We start from the raw sequence: 19075 nt of genomic DNA, 5'->3' as shown, positions 1-19075 counted from the left end.
TCATAGAATAAATGTGTTTTTAATTGAACAGGTTTTTCCAAATTGCCCTGGTGGATTTGGTTTCCTAATATTTTGGTTAAGAGTTTTTACATCTATGTTCATGAGTGAGACTGACTTATTTTGCTTTCTTGTAGTATTCTTGCCAGATTTGGGTATCAGGACTATATGTTGGCCTCAAAAAATAAATTTGGGATATTCCGTTGTTTACTTTAGTAGAGTTTGTATAAAATTGTCTTTTTTTTTTTTTTGGTTAAATATTTGGTAGAATTTGTTAGGGAAGCCATCTGGGCCTGGAGTTTTCCTTGTGGGAAGGTATTAAATTACTCCTTCAAAATTTTAATTGAATTATATAGTCTGCCATTAACAGAAGAGGAAACTACATATGGCCTTATTATAGAAAGATATCTTTCCTGGTAAAAAAAATTTAGGGTAACAAATTATTTCTCTCAGCACAGAGAATTAATTAAATACAGTCTCAGAAACAAGGCTAACTTGATCTGAGTTCTGTCTCTGACACTGACTGTGTGAATGTGCTCAGATTTCTCCTTCTGTTTTCTTACTTGTAAAATGAGTATATTAGTACCAACCTCCTCGTGATTTTGAGAATTAAATGGGTTGTTAATGCAAGTAAAGCTCTTAGAACATTTCTAGGCACATTACATATACCATGTAAGTGCTGATTTCCATTATCAAAGGTACCATCCCACTGTACTCTGGTTTATGTTGAAAAGAGACTTGTGGTTTCATTTTTGTTCCTTTGAAATTAAGTTGTCTTTTCTTCTTGGCTACTTTTATAATATGCTTTTTGTTTTTGGTATTTCCCAGTTTGATTATGATGCATCTCAGGATATATTTGTCTGTATCTGTCCTCTTCCTTCTTTTAAAATCTGTGCATATGAGGAACTAGTCACTTTTAGAAAATGTTGAGTTCTTATTTCTTCAAAGATTGCTTCTGCTTCATTCTCCTTTTTCTGGAATTCTAACATAATGTATATTGTACCTTTCCACTTCATCTTTCAACTCTTTTTTTTTTTTTTTTTTTTTCTGGGTGTTTTTCCATCTCTTTGTGTCTGCTGCATTTTGGAGAATCTCTTCAGTTCTGACTTCTAGTTCACTATGTCTCTCTTCAGCTGTGACTAATCTGTTTTGCAGCCAGCCATCGAAGTTTTAATTTCCATGATTAGATTGCTTTTCATTTCTAGAAGTTCTGTTTGGTTCTTTTTTTTGGAATCTGTTTGGGTACACTTTATAGTTCTAGCTCCTGCTCATTTGTGAAGTGCCCCCACTATTTCTTAAAGCACGTTAAGTACAACTTTATTCTATGTGCCTGATAATTCTAATATCTGGAATATTTCATGTTGCTTCAGCCCTCTCTCTTGTTTGGGCTTTCTCTCGGACATGGTGACTGGTTTTCTTGTGTGTTTCATGACATTAAATTTAAGATGCTCATATTCCTTGAAATTTGATCTGAAGAAATTCTCAGAGCCCTGAGATGAAGTGGGTCCTCCAGAGAGGAAATGTGTTTCTCTCTCCTCTGTGTCTTAAGGCAATATCACAGTCTGGGGTGATTTGAAACCATAGTTTTGGCTTGAAGTTTTTCAAAACGCAAGAAAGTATGAACTTGGGATGCAACTTCAAGTAAAACTGAAATTTAAGTAAATCTAAGTAAAATCAAGTAAAATTAACTTTAATACTTTAAAAACAACTTTTGGTAATATCTACCTGTCTGTTCAAGTGTTCATCTGTGTGTCCATGCGTCTATTTATTCATGTTTCTCTGTGTTTATGTGCTTGGAGAGTTGTCGGAAATAAAATCTATCTATCAGGAATATGGCTTATTCCTGGGTGATGCAATGTAATGTTCTATTCTTTGGTCTTTGTTCTATTTTGTGTTGTTTAATTTTATGTTATAAGGATTACATGTTTATCTCCCCAAACAAGGAGGTCCTTACTTTAAACACAAATGTGCGAATACCTTGCTGTACATGGTGTAATTAAATAACATTCTTCAATCTGACCCGAGGCATCTTATCTGATCTCTCCTTGGGCCTATCCTCTGTAACTGGATTCCTGCTTTGTGCTCCAGGCCTAACTCTCTTTTGTAACCTTGGATTAGAGTCTAGTCTCTGGTTTCCAATCCAGCATGTGAGGCTTCACTACTTGCTGGCAGACTTTTACTGAGCCTGCCTGCTTGGTTTTCAAATCTGGCCTGCGGGGAGAGTCCCCTTGCCAGAGCCTGCCATCCAGCAGGTCACTCTGGTCAATCTGGGTCCTGACTGTGGTCTTGGCATCACACCAGGCTCCTCTGGTCAACTCCTCCATATGGTGCACGCTGTGGGCTCAACTGAAATCCTCTCTGTAGCTTCCGCTGGACCTGGGCTTCCCTTTGGGCAAGGCAACTTGCAGGTGTCAGTTGATCTCTCTCTAAATCTCTCCCTCCTTTGCTCTTTCTCCATGTCACCTTTTCTCACTTCCTCTCCCCACCCTGCCCTTCCCCTCGCGGTCCCATCCTGTCCTCCTTTCTTTCCACTCTCCTGCCATCCCCTGCCCCCTCTTCCCTCACCCTTCCCTTTCCCTTCCTTCATCTTTCTACCTGCCTTTCTTTTTCTTTTCCCATTTATTCTTCCCCTCCTCATTTCTTATCTGTAAAATGATTTGTTAGAAGGATTAAATAGGATTAACAAAGGTAATCTCTTTAGTGTATTGGTGAGTATTTAGTAAATGCTGCTCTCTATGGGAGCCATTATCATTGTTATCTATTTACTGAACCCTCCAACACACGTTAAGGAACATCTCACACACCAGGCACAGTGCTAGGCATCCACTGTGAGGATTCAGACGTGATTTCTGCCTTCGAGGAGCTCCCAGCCAAGCAGAGAGAATAACACAGGAAGGACAAACACCGTGCAGTTAGCTGGCCATCTGTGCCCCCGTACTCAACGTGTGTGTCACCTAGTGTAAGAGGCCCAGGGTCGTCAGCTCTGTGGTGGAATTCAGGAGAACCACTCCACACCTAGTTAACTGTTGCTGCTGAAGGATTCGCTCCCTGAGCCGGGAGGGGAATAACATCAGCAAAGTGTTACGGCCAAAGAAGATAGATTCTAACATCTGAAATAAATAGATCCTTTTGGTCTAATCAGAGCTATAAGTCAGCCTGCTTAGCCTCTAAGCTGGGACAGCCCTGCAGCACAGTTGAAGAACTCTATATCTGAGCCATTTTTATAAACAAGGCAGTAGATTGGAAATAAGATGAGTCAGTGATGCCTGCGGGAGGCAAACTGGCTCTTGTAAGAACTGAGATTTCTTTTGAAAAAGAAATACCACGCATTCTGTGATTTTCATTATGAGCCAGATTTGGGGCCCTGGTACCACTCCTTGTCCAGAGAATTTTGCCTGTGGAAAATAAGATGTCCCAAGACATTCAAAGGACAATTTTCCACCAACAGTCCAACTGCTTTTAAAACTTAATCGTGTGCGAAATGTATTATTTCCACCTGTATTGGCCATTTGGCCTTTGCAGCAGCTTGCTCTCCCAAGCCGCTGTGCATGATAGCTGACCAGAGGCAGGGCGGGTCCAGCTTGGAACTGCGGTACATCCCAGGCAGGCAGCCCTGTTGTCAGGCAGTGCCCCGGAGTGCCTCAGTCTTAATGTTATTTGTGCAGCTCGTCCTTAGCTCCCTCCCCCCACCTGCCCTCCCTGGGCTGACCTCTGGAGGCCCACAGCTGCCCTCTGCTGCCTCCAGGCTGGGTCGTGAAGCCTGGAACTTTTGGTGCTTGAACCTGCCAGCAAAATCGATGTCACCTGTCCCGGCCCCTTAGACTCCTGCCGTCTCTTAGTGACCCGAGGTCAAGGCAGGTGTTGTATTTATCACAGCTTTCTAGGTTGGAAAGTGAATGATGATCCCCACCAGGTGACAGTGGTGATGCACAACTCCCAAATCTCTTTAGGGACTAGTCTCCCGAGCAAGCTCCAGGACCAGGGCAGGTGGCTGAGGGAGCTATTTAAGGGCTGCGGGATTTGGTTTACCGCTCACATTTCACCTATACGGTGGCTGCTTTCTTTGTCTCTGAAAGAGACTAGTCTTTGCTGCAAAGTATCTGCAGTACAAGGTGCAGGGAAGGGAAGAAAGAGTGAGAGTCTGACCCTTTGGTCAGTCTCATTTTTTAGGATTATATTAGACAGATTACATTCAATAAGTCTCTTTATCTTCTGAATAACTCTTTTGATTTTTTTTTTTTTAGTTTCAAAGGTAATACATGCTCATTTCACATAGTTAGAAAGGTTGAGAATGCATGAAGTAAAAATGTAAGTCAGCCATAATCTTGCAACCTTATAATCACAACTGCCATTTAGTATATGTACTTCTGGTCATAGGTAGGTTGGTAGCTAGGTAGGTAAGTAGGTAGTTAGATAGATAGATAGGTAAATAGATTGGATGGATGGATGGATTGGATGGATGGATAGATAGATAGACAGACAGACAGACAGATCAACATCACTGCATTTAGCTGTGCCGGACCATGGTGCTCCTTAACTTTCCAGAAGAGTGGTTCTCAAGGTGTCATTCCTGGACTAGCAAGATCGACATTATTTGAGAACTTCCCGGAAATGCAAATTCTGAGGCCTCCACCTCAGACTTCCTGGGAGTCAGAAACTCTGGGGGTGGGCCCAGTGGACCGCGATTTAACCAGCCCTTCAGGTGACTCTAATGTGCACTAAAGTCTGAAAGCTCCTGCTCTATAACTAGTCTGGTCCTCTGTCCCATTCTGCTCCCTACCCTGTCGCCTAGACGAGATTGCTAGAAAAGATTCTCAATTTAGCTCCTTGGAGTTTAAACTTAGTCCAAGCTAATAACAGTCCCTTCAGGTTTAACTTCATCTTCTCGGGACGATTGCTTAGTCTTTTAGATTCTTTCCCTGCCCACGTCACCCAGCTCCTTTCAAAATGGCATTTGGGAATAAATATGGGGCTTAAGCCTCCATGTCCCTATGGCCAGAGGGACCCCAGGCCCTGAGATGGTGTCCCCCGTGTGCTGATGCTGGTGCTGGGAGTCAGCTGGCCTGTTCTCACCTTTGGACTTTCTGTTGGCATTTGTCCCTGACACCATGACTGCTGATATGTGTCCAACTCTTTCTCAGTTTGTTCAGGGGCCAGGGTCCTCCCTCTGCAATTTGGGTCTTTCCATGGCTCCCAAGGTGCTGCTGACCCCTGGGTTTCTATCATTTCTTCTTATTTACTCTTGATCAGCTTGATCCACTCAGGCTGTCCCCTGTCCACATCTTAGCTTGGAATCCGTGCCTCTCGGGGCTGCTCACTCTGCTCAGCTGTGTCTCTCTGCCTCATTAGTCCTGCGCCGTGGACTTGTCTTGCACAGTGGTCTCCTCCTGATCCCAAGAGGAGACAAGGGCAAGGTTCTGTCTGCCCTGGGTCCCCTGAGCTCAGAGGACACAGTTTCTCCCTGAACATCTCCCTCCTCTGTCTCCATTTCTCTTCCCTCTCAACTGTCATGCAAAGCCATTGGTATGTTCAATGGCCCTCTTTTACTGGTTCCCAGCTCCAAGACCATCTCAGGTGTAAAATCCTATTTTGAACGTCAAAGATAAACAGTTAGGCTTTCTCTTGGCATCTGTAGTAACGCCTCGCCCTGAGGCAGATGGATGTAGGAAGGCAAAATAGAAAAACACAACAGTGTGTTTCCAAATCCTATCCTCTTCTCCTAATCAAATATACACACAACTTCATGTAATTTGGATTCTAATGCATGTACTTTTTGATAGGTTTTTTTTTGTCACTTATCCATATGCCATGAACACTGTTTCTATGTCATTAAATACTTTTCTACAACATGACTTTTAATGGCTCTAAGGAATTCAATTAAATGCATGGTGGGAAGGAAAATAAATTGCTATTTTAAAAGCTATTGGCAGTTTGTCTTGGTTTCTCTAGGGTGTGGTAGCAAAATTCATTCAAGGGAGAATTTTTTTTTTTAATTTACAATAAAAGAAACACTTCCATGGGCCTTTTGGTGATGCACAGACAGGCAAGAACTAATGCCTTCATGGGAGCCAAAGTTGGAGACAAGGAGAAAATAAATGGCAGTGAAAAGTGCCTCTTTGAGTTGTTCTGATGGTAACAGATTTTTGGTTTCCTTTGGGGGTCTGGAATCAAGGTTGCAGGCCTAGGACTCAGGAAGGTGAGAAGGATGTGGATATAAGTGACAATGGACTCTCGCAATGGGAGGTGGGTCGGGACAAAGCTGAAATGCTCAGCAAGGAGTTCTTTGTATTGAAGCGCAAAAGATGGATTTGGGAACATTGATGTCTGACCTGATTTTCTTTGGTCTTGAACTCTGTTTATGATCCTGCCTGTAAAGACTCTTGCATACACAGTTATACACTCAAGTAATGCCCTGAGAAATGAAGGAAGGGGCTATTTCTGTGTTTTATTTTGTTTTGTTTTAAATTTAACGAAGGTAGTGGGGATTGAACCCAGGACCTCGTGCATACTAAGCACGCACTCTACCATTGAGCTATACCCTGCCCTCCACTTCCACATTTGCAGTAAAGTGGAGAGAGGCTTAGAATATGGCCAAAAGATATTAGAAGTCAAGAGCGCATGGAGCAAGGGGAGAGAGCCGTCACTAATTGCTATAGCTGCTCCACATGACTGGTTAGAAGCATTCAGGAATCCCCGTGTCATGAGTATTAAGTAGCATTTGTGACTACACAGGGCTGGAAGGCCTGAGACACTTTAACCAGAAGTGTATCATCATTTATTTAACCATCTCCTCTCTGGAGCATCCTCCTGCCCATGCCCCCCCCCACCATTTTCCACTATTATCCATAACACTGCTATAAGCAGCCTTATAGATAAGTTTGGGGTATATTATTGATTGCATAATTGGGGAAAATTCCTAGAGGTAGAATTGCTTGGGTGATGGTATGCCCACTGCAAAGGCTTGTGATGTAGAGCAATTTTGTTCTCCACCTTTGAACTCTCCAGAAGAGCTGTAGAGTCATCAATCTATCAGAGTTGCTACTTTGCATGTAGTCTGTGAACCAGACAGAGGATTCCAGTGTTCGAAGGAATGCCTATGTGCTGGGTTCAAACTCTGGCATTACTCTTATGGGGTGAGTCAGATGTCTGAGACTTTTCTCAATTCAAAAACAAGGATGATTCCATATTAACCTCATCAGTTTGACTTCACAGAAATCACACATAGAAAGTGCATGGACTTTTGTATGTACTAGAACATCCAGACATTAAAAACACTGAAATATCTGCCATTTCTCCCTCTCTCTTTCTTTCTCTTTTTCAGAGTGAAAGAAATGAAGATTTCAGTGCTTTCGTCTCTGCAACTCCCAAAAGGAAAGAAAAATAAACCACATAGAACCTGCTGGCTGTGGCGGCTGCCGCCAGCCATGAGCCCCAGTAATTTGATTCAAGGATATTTATGACCTACTTTTTGAAACAGTGCAGCCCAGGCTGTGCTATTTCTCATGTTCCCTTGCTGAGAACCCAATGTCCAAGCAGAGGTTGTATGTTTTTCTGTAAAGGGGTGGATAGGCTTCTCTGGAAATTCTGGAAACCTTTCCAAGTGTGTGGGCATAAGCTACCAGAATGATAGAGACAGGCTGGTGCAAATTTGGGTCTGTTTTCCTAGGATTCCTTGCAGACCCGAGCCTTGGGGAGCTTCTTCTTGTCTTCATTGGTGCCTTTTCTCTCCTACACTCACGGGCAATAATTAGAGTCCATCTAGCAGGAAGTATGATCTCCACCTCCCTCCTAAATGCCTTTCTTTCCTTAAGAATGGCCAGCCATAATAAAGAATGAAATATTGCCATTTGTAGCAACTTGGATGGAGATAGAGATGATCACACTACGTGAAGTAAGTCAGACAGAGAAAGACAAATACTATATAATATCACTTGTATGTGGAATATAAAAAAAAATGATAAAAATGAACTTATTTACAAAACAGAAACAGACTCATAGAAAACAATCTTATGGCTACCAAAGAGGAAGGGGGTAGGGGAGGGATAAATTACAAGTTTGGGATTAGCAGATACACATTACTATATATAAAACAGATAAACAACAAGGACCTACTGTATAGCACAGGGAACTACATTCAATATCTTTTATAATAAACTCTAACGGAAAAGAAAAAGAACAGATTCATGTCAGTCTGGTGCAGGAGGAGAAATGTTTTTGACAGAGCTTGTACCCCTTGACCCCAGAGAAGTCAAATCCCAGCAACAGATAAGAGTTCCACACAAGAACATGTACAGAGCAAAGTAGAAAAAATCAATGGCAAGCGTGTCTTTCTCACTCCTGACACTGTTCTGAGGCTTTTTACAGAGATGATCTCATACAGGCTGGGCCCGGGGGAGGTGACTGGGGGGCACTGTGCTGGGGCAGGGGCGGATCCTGTATTTAGAACTTTGAGATTTTGTTCTTCAGGGATTTTTGGCATTGATTTCGATTTAAAAAAATATTGCTTGAGTTGAATAGCGTACCCTTCAAATTCAGAACCCCAGAATGTGACCTTATTTGGAAATAAGTAGAGTCTGTGTAGATATAATTAGTTAAGATACAGTCATACTGGAGAAGGGTGGACTCTAAGTCCAGGGACTGGTGTCCTTAGAGGAAAGCCACCATGACTGCGTGATACACAAGACATGAAAGGAGGACAGCCACGAAAGGCGGAGATTGGAGGGATGCAGCGACAAGCCAAGGAAGGCCAAACGTGGCCGGCAGCCAGCGGAAGCTGGGAAGAGGCAAAGGACTTGTACCTCCAGCCTTCAGAGGGAGCGTGGCCCTGCCGGCACCTTGATTTCTGACTTCTAGTGCCCAGAACTGTGACAGAATAAATTCCTGTTGTTTTGGGCTACCTACTTTGTGGGACTTTGTTACAGCAGCCCTGAGAAATGAACACAATTGCGTTAAAATATTATTTATCTGATTATTGAGCATTTAAATTTTGCACCCAAGTTGCCTTCTTCTCACCATGGGCTCCGTCCTCTCATTTAACCATTTGTAACAACCTAATGAGGACACTGTTCAGAGGAAAAATTGGCCATAAGCTCCTTTCAATATAAAAATATATGGTATTATTGTGACTTCATTTGAACTCCTGTTGGTGAGGTCTGAACACATCCAGACTATAGTGCCCAATTGTGGAGAAAAGGGAACCCTTCTACACTGTTGGTGGGAATGTACATTGGTGAAGTCACCATGGGAAACAGGATAGAGGTTCCTTAAAAAATGAAAAATAGCCTTACCATGTGATCCAGCAACCCTACTCCTGGGTATATATAAAATAATAATGGATAAAATAATGCCATTTGCAGCAACATAGATGGCCCTAGCGAGGATTATACCATGTGAAGTAAGTCAGACAGAGAAAGACAAATACCATATGTCACTTATATGTGGAATCTTAAAAAATGATACAAATGAATTTATTTACAAAACAGAAACAGACTCATAGGCATAGAAAACAATCTTATGGTTACCAAAGGGGAAAGAGGAGGGAGGGATAAACTAGGCATTTGGGATTAGCAGATATACACTACTATATACAAAATAGACAAACAACAAGGACCTACTGTATAGTGTAGGGAACTATATTCAATATCTTGTACTAAGCTAAAATGGAAAAGATCAAAAAAGAATATAGATATATATAACTGAATCACTTTGCTGTACACCTGAAACTGACACAAAATTGTAAATCAACTATACTTCAATTAAAAAAAATGAAGTGTCCAACGACATTCATTCATTTAACAAATACTAGCAATAGACAGTGTCAGAAACTGTGCTGGGTGACAGCAGCGAAATATACAATCTCTCCCTTTAAGTAGTTCAGGGTGTAGACGGGGAGGTAAGAGACAGACTCAAGGATCCAGCAGGAGATGGCACAGAGCAGCAGTCACGCTCCCCCAGAGGTGGTGGTCTGCCCTAGGATTCTTCCAGGCCTTTAGCAAGAAACTCTCTACACCTCATCCTTCTCATCCATGAGGCTAATGATGGGAGCAGTGGAGAGTTTCCTTTGCTCTGTTCCCACCCTCCTGTTTCCCGATAGGTGTGGTCCTCCTGGTGTTCTGCCAACACCTCCCCTCTCTTGGCCAAGGTTGGGAGTGAGGAGGTCAAGTCCATGATGATGTCAGAAAAACACCCAGCGCCAGGAGGCCCACTCCAGAGCTCAGAAAGTGCATTGTCAAAATAAAACTAGGAATACACATTTTCTTGGGTAGGCTAAAGATAGAGGCCCAGGGTGGGGCTCAGAGTTCAATAGCCACTGGGCATCCACCAGTGGATGGGAAGAGGGTGACTCAGATCTCTGCCGGTTTGGAGAGTCAGGTGGGAAGGTAGAGCCAGAAGGAAGGGCCAGGTTGATGGTCCCCGGAACCCTGGACTTGCAGGTAATACCATATTGGAAGAAGACTCTCAGGGAAAACAGAGATGGGCAGTGACTCTGGTACCTAATTTTCCCAGCTGGAGAGCACTCAGCCTTCTTGGAACCAGCTGTACATAAAACCATTTGCCTTAGTGATGTAGGTTAAAAATAGTAGTAATTGCCAGCTCCCTGAGTGTGGCCAATTATTACCATTATTATAATTGGACTGGAAATTAACCCATGGTGTATGGAACCCACAACGGATCCAGACTTGTTTCAGGCCAGCTGGTTTGCAAAATGCTAGCGTTAGCGTGGTTGGTGTTTTCTTGGAAGGACTCAAAGCAGAGATGGGGGTGGGAAGAACCATGCCAGCTGCAGCTCTTGCCTCCTCCAAGCTTTTTGTAGCTGTTCTGAAATCCAAAGCAACAAGAAGTTGTGCCATGAGGCTGATGGCTTTGCTGCACCCTCAGGTGAAGTGGCATCCAGCTTGACCATCCTGATGTGTTGACCTGCTCTCTGGGGGACACGGGGACATGGCTGTGATGGAGAGACCTGCATGTTCCAGAGGGTCAGAAGGAATCCAAGGTCTCTGAGGACCCCCAATTGATCTAAATTCTGAGGCTTACCTAGACGGTTTGCCCATTTTGGAAAAACCAGCTCTAATGGGAAGAAGTGACCCTGCACAACATGGTGAGGGGAGCAAAGGGCTGGGTGTTTCCACCTGGCAGCTCTAAGGCAGAGCTGGGACTGGGCTGAGGCCTGCAAGGTGCCTAGGATGCAAAATTTAAGGAGGCTCTCACCCCAGGTTCACAGAAGTACAGTGTCAGCACTTGCATGAACCTGAGAGTGAGGACCTCCAATGCCTGACCCTGGTCCTGACTCGGAGGAAAAAGTGAGCAGGACGCTTGTGATGAGAGTGACCAAGAAGGGGGCTCAGGAGGATGGGGACATTTTCAGCAACTGTTGGTGGCCTCCCTCAACATTCATTTCTCCTTCTTCTGTAAGAACAGGAGCCCTATTTTATTTAGGGTGGTGAGCAATGAACCTAGTTTAATAAAAGCACATAAAAGAAGATTTCCTTGGTGACCTTGTAACTTACGGCTTGGTCACGAGCCCAAGCTCTCCTCCATGAAAGAGAAGTGTAAATGTATGCCATGTGGTCATAAAAGGAGCTGACCAAACCAGAAAAGGCTTTAAAAAAATCCTTTTGCTGTTTTAACTCTTCTCCTCCTTCCAGTCTGTAATTTGGAAGCCCCAGTGGCATCTTGGACCATTAGAACCTTGAGAATGGAAGCCATGTATTAAGGAGACACAGTAGAGAGAGACGTCTGGGTCCCCGATGCTGTCGTGGAACTGTTAATGATGCTGTTATTAAACTCACGTGAGACAGGTCTTTATAAATAAAGGATTGTAACTCTGAGGGATAAAGTAACTGGCTTCACATCTTCTTCCTAAGAAGAACCAAGCAGGAACTGAGACCCAGAACCATCTGATTCCAAACCTGTGCTCTCAGTCGCTACCTTGTTCTGCTGTGAGCCAAAGGTGCTTGTGGCCAACCTTTGGGAAACACGCCGTACAGGGGTCTGTTTGGAGCAGAGCTCAAAGTCAGCCCTTTCCCTGACCTGGCTGAAAGGTTTCTGTGAATTCCTCCTGAGCATCTTGTGCCCCCTCGCCCTGAAGCTTGCTCATTTGCTCTGTTGCCCTCCTGCCTCTGCAGGCCAAGACTAAGAAGTCAGACTCCCTGCTGGCACCTTCGAGCTCTCAGCTTCCAGTGCACCAGCTGCCCCGAGAGGAGGGACACTCTCTAGGGCTTTCTTTTCCAACCTCCACTCGCTCAACTAGATTAGGTTTCCATGAAATATGTATGCTTTTTCCTATGGTCCTGGGAAGTCTGCGTCTTGCAGGGAGGATAAGTTAGGCTGAGGAAAGCCACTCTTATTTGGCTGTTTGCCCTCTACCAAGGGGGAGGGACAGGAGTTTCGGCTGGAGTATCCTCATGTTTCAAGGGCAGCTTAGGATCAGAAAGGCCGCACAAGGACAGGTTCTGCGGGTCGTCGGGCAGGTAACCTGGACTGTTCTCAGGAAAACCGTTCAGCCAAGAGACAGGACAGGGTGCACTGGCGTGACTTGAGGCTCCCAGTTCTATCCCACTGCCCTCAAACTTCCCACTCGTCTCCACTCCCAGACACTCCAGGCATTGCTGACAGAAGAGACTCATTCTTTTCATCTTGAAGGCTTTAAGACCTTCAGCAGGTTTTCCAGCCTGGTTTAGATTTTGAATTATGTTTATCTGAAATGTCAGCCTTGTCTGATCACGTTGAGAACTGAGGGTGGGGGAGGCAGCGTGAGAGGCCCTGGGGGGGGCGATATTTACATGAAAAATAAAGGAGTTTGTGGGGAAGGATCTCAGGGTAAGGGAAGAGACAGTTAAAGCACATAGCTGGGTTCCAGGGTGAGGAAAGGGATATAGGTGAGGTGGGGCACATTCTTCTGCCAGAAGAGGCAGCCACAGTGAAGGCTTTGGTGCACGAGTTATGTTGCTGCCTTCTGTGTGGAACCCTCAGGCTGTCCCGCGTCAGCCCTTGTGGCTCCAGGTGGTGTGCTGACTCTGCAGCGCTGGGCCCCGGTGCTGGTGGCCTCTGGCACCCCTGGTGCAGACTGTAGTGGCAGCAGTGGCTGTGTCAGTGCTGGGGGCACCCACCCCAGTGGGTACAAGCAGCACAGACGCTAACTCTGCCACTGGCGCGAGGGGATAGCTAATTCCAGGTGTCACCTTGCTTAGGCCATGGGGTGTCCAGATGAACATTAATGTTTTCATTAAACATCATTCTGGGGGTTTCTTTCAGGGTGCTTTGGGAGGAGATTAACATTGAAATTGGGAGACCGAGTAAAGCAGATTGCTCTCCCTAATGTAGGTGGGCCTCAGCAAATTAGGTGAAGGCCTGACTAAAAAAGGCTGACCCTCTTCCAGCAAGAGAAAATTCTGCTTCCTGGTGCCTTTCAAACTGGGACATCAGCGCTTCCTGGTTCTACAGCAGCTTTTGGCTTTTGGACTCAAACTGAGACATGGACTCTGCAGATTTTGGACTTGTCAGATTCCATACTTGTGTGAGCCAATTCCTTATACTAAATCTCTTCATTTATATCCATATCTGTCTGAATCTATATCTGAATCTAATCTCCTATTGGTTCTATTTCATTAAAAATCTCAGAATAAAATAACGCCATTTGCAGCAACATGGATGGACCTGGAGATTGTCATTCTAAGTGAAGTAAGCCAGACAGAGAAAGACAAATACCATATGAGATCACTTATATGTGGAATCTAAAAAAAGAAAAAAGAAGACACTAATCAACTCATCTACAAAACAGAAACAGACTCGCAGACATAATAAACAATCTTATGGTTACGGAGGTGGGGGGAAGGGGCTGGGAAGGGATAAATTTGGGAGTTCGAGGTTTGCAAATATTAACTACTATATTAAAAAAATATAAAAAGCATTTTTTCTGTATAGCACAGGGAACTATATTCAATATTTTATAATAACCTTTAATGAAAAGGAATATGAAAACAAATATGTATATGCATGACTGGGACATTATGCTATACACCAGACTACACTTCAGTTAAAAAAAAGAAAGAAGAAGAAAATCTCTTGACTAATACACACTGTCAAGAAGCATCACTATGGGGACCCAAATTAAAGGGTCACCATTAACCTCATCACATCTACCATGGGGTAGCCAAACTGTCGAGGGTAGCCAAAAGGGCTGTCTGAGGAACCCCATGTGGACATTTCTAGGATTATCTGACTAAATCTTTAGGAAGAGTGGCTTGCTTCCTTAGGGTGAGTAAGAGCATCAAGGATATTGCCGACAAGATGTTTTTTGAGGTCCTCTGTTAGGCTGAATAATGGTCCCCAAAGCATGACCACACCCTAATCCTCAGAATTCATGAATTTGTTACCTTACATGGCAATAGGGACTTGGCAGATGTGATTAAGCTAGGGATCTTGAGATGGGGAGATTTTCCTGGATGGTCCAGGCAGGGCCCAATGTAACCACCAGAGTCCTTATAAAGAGGTAGGCAAGAGGGTCAGGGATGTGATGATGGAAGCAGAAGTTGACTGATGTACTTTGAAGATGGATGAAGGGGTCATGAGCCAAGGAATGCAGGTGGCCTCCAGAAGACAGAAAAAGCAAGAGAGACTAATAGCTGGAAAACAGTCTTTCCTCCCGGGAAAGGCAGGGCATTAAGACATTAGCCTGAGCAGAAAGAGAGCCTCTCTCTACATAACTAGGGTACACACACTGAGGACACCCCCACAATTGCACTGACTGATGTACTGACAACATAGAACAGCTGAACTGACCCTGGAACCAGCTTCCCCCAATTGTCCTGTTACATTACAAATATATATATATACCCTTATGGGTGATGCCACTGTTTAGGAGGGTTTTCTGATGGGGCAGCCAAATGCATCATAACTGACCCAAATCTTGGCCGGGTTTCCTGTGGGTGTCTCAAAATGTTGTGTAGGGGCTGGGAATTTTTTGGAGACATTTATGGTTTTGCAATTTATTTCCCTGGCACTTAAGGCAGGTCCACTCACTGATGGTACAGAAGGGGATGGGGACCCCTCCTGCTGCCCCAGGAGTTTGTTCCATGTGAGCACGGTACTCAACAAGGTGGTCTGCTTGTCTGATGTGAATGCTTTGTTGTACAGTGCAGGCGACCTGAGAGTTTCTGCCAGGGAGGACTGGTGGAGGGAGAGAGCCCCGCTAAGCCAACAGACAACAATGAGGGGTGTGACTGTTGCTGTGGTTCCGTTTTCTCGCTCTCCTCCCATCTTGTAGTTTTTCTAAGTTTGGCTTGGCCTCCCAAATAATCTGATTTTCACATTCTGTCTTTGTGTTTGCTTTAACTATTTTTAGATCCTTTGATTCAGCTTAGTTGGCAGCTGCTCTTCCCCCAAATACTTGAAGAGCTTCCAATTCCACTGTTGGATGAGGCTGTTGGGGTGGATGGGAAACAGCCCTCTTTCCACTGGAGTCTCCCGAGTCCCTAGGATGCGGGTGGCCTGGGCTCTACTGGCACACAGTAGGATTTCTCCACGGGAACACTCCAAACAGGGCTTTCTCACGCAATCTGAGAGCACAAGACACCTTCTGTGAATGAAATTTATGGCAGCCTTTTGAGGGTAGCCCTGGAAGTCTTTCCTTCAGAGAACACCTGATGTTTCTTCTCAGGCCCCCTCTGTAGGAGCAGGCAAAAGCAGGATTTCTGGCAGGCTCCTTGGCAAATGCAGTTTCTAAACATAGCTGAGGTTTCAGTTCTCCTTTATGATCGCTTGGTCATTCCTGGGGTATTTCTCCTCTAAATCCTGACGCTGGTTGGTGACTGCCTGGATTCAAATCCTAGCTGTGCCACTCATCCCCTCTGTGACTATAGCCTCTCTGAGTCTCAGTTTTCCCTTCTGTGAAATGGGTATGACAACAATAGTGTCTCCCTCCTGGAGTTGCGGTGAGGATGAAATGGGTCAATATATACAAAATCCTCAGGACAGTGCCTGACATATAACACACACACCATAGAGGTATTAGCTGATATTTGTTCCAAACCAGTGCAGCAATCCTCAAGCACCTCCTCTGACCCTGACCCTGTGTTCTCAGGCAGTGATGTTGCTGTCTTCATTACTAAAGAAACAGAGGCCTCTGGTACAAATGATCTCAACTCTGTTCCACTTCAAAAATGTATATTTCATGAAATTTTAGCCCCTTCTTTCTGGTCTTGAAGGACAAATGGCACCTCCTCTTTGCCAGTGCTAACCCTTCTAGCTGAGGGCTTGATCACGGCTCTTCTTGTCTTTAAGTCTGGGACTCCAGCCCAATGTTCACAGCAGCACTATTTTCAATGGCCAGAATACGGAAGCAACCTAAGTGTCCACCAACAGATGACTGGATAAAGAAGATGTGGTACATATATACAATGGAATATGACTCAGCCATAAAAAAGAGTGAAATAATGCCATTTGCAGCAACAGGGATGGACTTAGAGATGATCATACTAAGTGAAGTAAGTTAGACAGAGACAGACAAATACTGTATGATACCACTTACATGTGGAATCTAAAAAATACAACCAACTAATAAATATAACAAAAAAGAAGCAGACACACACAGAGAGAGAATAAACTAGTGGTTACCAGTGGGGAGTGGGGGAGGGGCACTATAGAGCTGGGGAAGTCAGAGGTACAAAGTATTGGGTGTAAGACAGGCTCAAGGATGTATTGTACAAAATGGGGGATATAGTCAATATTTTGTAATAACTATAAATGGGAAGTAACCTTTAAAAATCATATAAAACATTCTAAAAAAATTTTTTTAAAAAACGTCTGGGTCTCCAAGACTTTCCTCTCCTGGGTTACTCCTTTTCCTCACGACTGTACTTCTTAATTCCAAAAGAAGTAAGTGAGTAAAACACGTTCATGGTGGGGAAAAGAACACACAAATAAAAATAAAAATCACCCATAATCTCACTCAACTGGCCTCCTCTCTAGTCCGTTCTTTCCATCCACTCCAACTGGTCTTTCCGTCTGTTTCCTCATACCGTCCCTCTGCCTCCAGACCGTCAAGGGTCTCCACTAGCTGCAAGAGTGTGTTTATCTTCCTCAGCCTGGCCTTGGGGATCTTTGTAACCCTCCTCCCCATCCTTATCTCCCTCCCAGGAGGCCTTCATGCCTCCCCAACCCTTGTTCCTGTCCTTTTCTCTACCAGGTAAAATTCTCCTGGCGACTCCAGCCCCGCGTTCAGGAGTGTCCGCTGGGTGAAGCCTCCCTTTCCTGTCGGCAGCCAGCGGCGATTGCCGCCTCTGTGCTCAGTCGCATTGTGTTCAAATTTCTAACGAAGCACTTATCACACGCTCCCACCTGTGCAGGTGCAAATTTACATGATTCTTTAGATTCAGAGAGTTTGGCTGCTGTTGGGTGATTTTTCTCCCTCTCAGCGTTCCTGGAAATGGCTGAAAAATAGGCGGGAGAGTCCCTCCTCAGAGTTGTATGAATAGGCATTGAGCTGACTTTTGGAACTAGCATGTCATAGATCTCAATTTGCCACTGGAACAGGGCATTTTAGGGGGTTGTCTTGCTAGTGCCTCTGTCAGGGTCACATTTTCGGGTCTTTCCGGGAGGCAAAGATGACTCATCGGCACCGGGTTTCCTGCTGTGTGTTTGCCTTCCTGGGTTATTTAGCATCTGCCCCTGGCTGAACTTTCCATCAGGGGTCCTCAGGTTTCAGCAGATGTCAGAGTCACATGGTGGTGGAATTGGGGGCGGGGCAGAGGGGTGAAGAGGAGGGAGGAAGAGGATGCCTTAAAATGCAAATGTCTGGGCTCTGCCTCCAGGGTTTCTGATTCCCAGGAGGTGGCGAATGGGGTCTGGGAAAGCCCCAGAGATGTGGATGCTGCCGGTCTGGGGACCACACCTGGAGAAGCTCTGCTCTTAGAATACGGACAGGCTTACACTTGCAGCCACATGGATGGACCTAGAGATGATCATACGAAGTGAAGTATGTCAGACAGAGAAAGACAAATATCATGTAATATCATTTATATGTGGAATCTAAAAAAAATGAACTTATTTAAAAACCAGAAACAGATTCACAGACAGAAAATAAACTGATGGTTACCAAAGGGGAAAGTGAAGAGAGGGATAAATTGGGAGTTTGGGATTAACAGCTACACACTGCTATATATAAAAAAGATATAAAACAAAAACCTACTGTATAGCACAGGGAACTATATTCAATATCTTGTAATAACATATTATGGAAAAGAATCTGAAAAAGAATATGTATGTATATGTATAACTGAATCACTTTGCTGTACACCTAAATCTAACACAACGTTGTAAATCAACTATTTTCAACGAAAAAAATTTAGAAAAAAAAAGAAAACAGACAGGCTTAAATTCTGTTTTCCTCCACCATCGCTGTCTTACGTTTTCTCCCTGTCTCTATGGTGATGGCCACGGCTTTTCCTTCGCTCATTAATATCATGACTCATGACTCCCATTCATCTTAAACCTGTTCCTTGCTCCTTTCTGGCCCCTTCCCTTCTCCAACCTGCCTCTTATGAGCACCCAAAGGACAAGGGTTAGGCCAATGAGGTTTTTATAGCCTCAGTGTCGGCAATGATTGGCACACACATGAGGCACTTGAATGAGAGAATGACTGAGCAGGACGTCTGGTTCTGGTCCTGCCCTCTGATCGGTCCTGTTGGCAGTGAGTTCAATACTCTCCACTCATGAAGGGAATGGTGCTTGACAGCCGATATGAATTAGAGAATTGGGTACAAAAAAAGTCTGCCTAGGAGGATGGTGAATTAATAACTTGTTAATCAGTAAGGTGGGGGCAGTGGCTACAGAGACACCAGGAGTGGACGTGCCGGGCAGCCAAGAGCTGGTGGCCTCCAGAGCTGTTTTCTGGGCTGGTTCCAAGTTTTGTTCCTTAACTTTCTCCACAAACACAAGCTACTGCAGCATCCGTGAGAAAAAATTTCCCTAGAGGAATTCAGTTTGGGGAAAAAAATGAGGAAATGAGAGCCCTTACACAGCTGCCCTGGCCTAACGCTTCACAGGATATTAATATAAAGGCTGACTATAAAAAATAGTA

This window comes from Camelus bactrianus, chromosome 5, assembly GCF_048773025.1.
Source record: "Camelus bactrianus isolate YW-2024 breed Bactrian camel chromosome 5, ASM4877302v1, whole genome shotgun sequence".
In the NCBI taxonomy this organism is placed as follows: domain Eukaryota; kingdom Metazoa; phylum Chordata; class Mammalia; order Artiodactyla; family Camelidae; genus Camelus; species Camelus bactrianus.
This window is presented reverse-complemented; position numbering follows the sequence as displayed.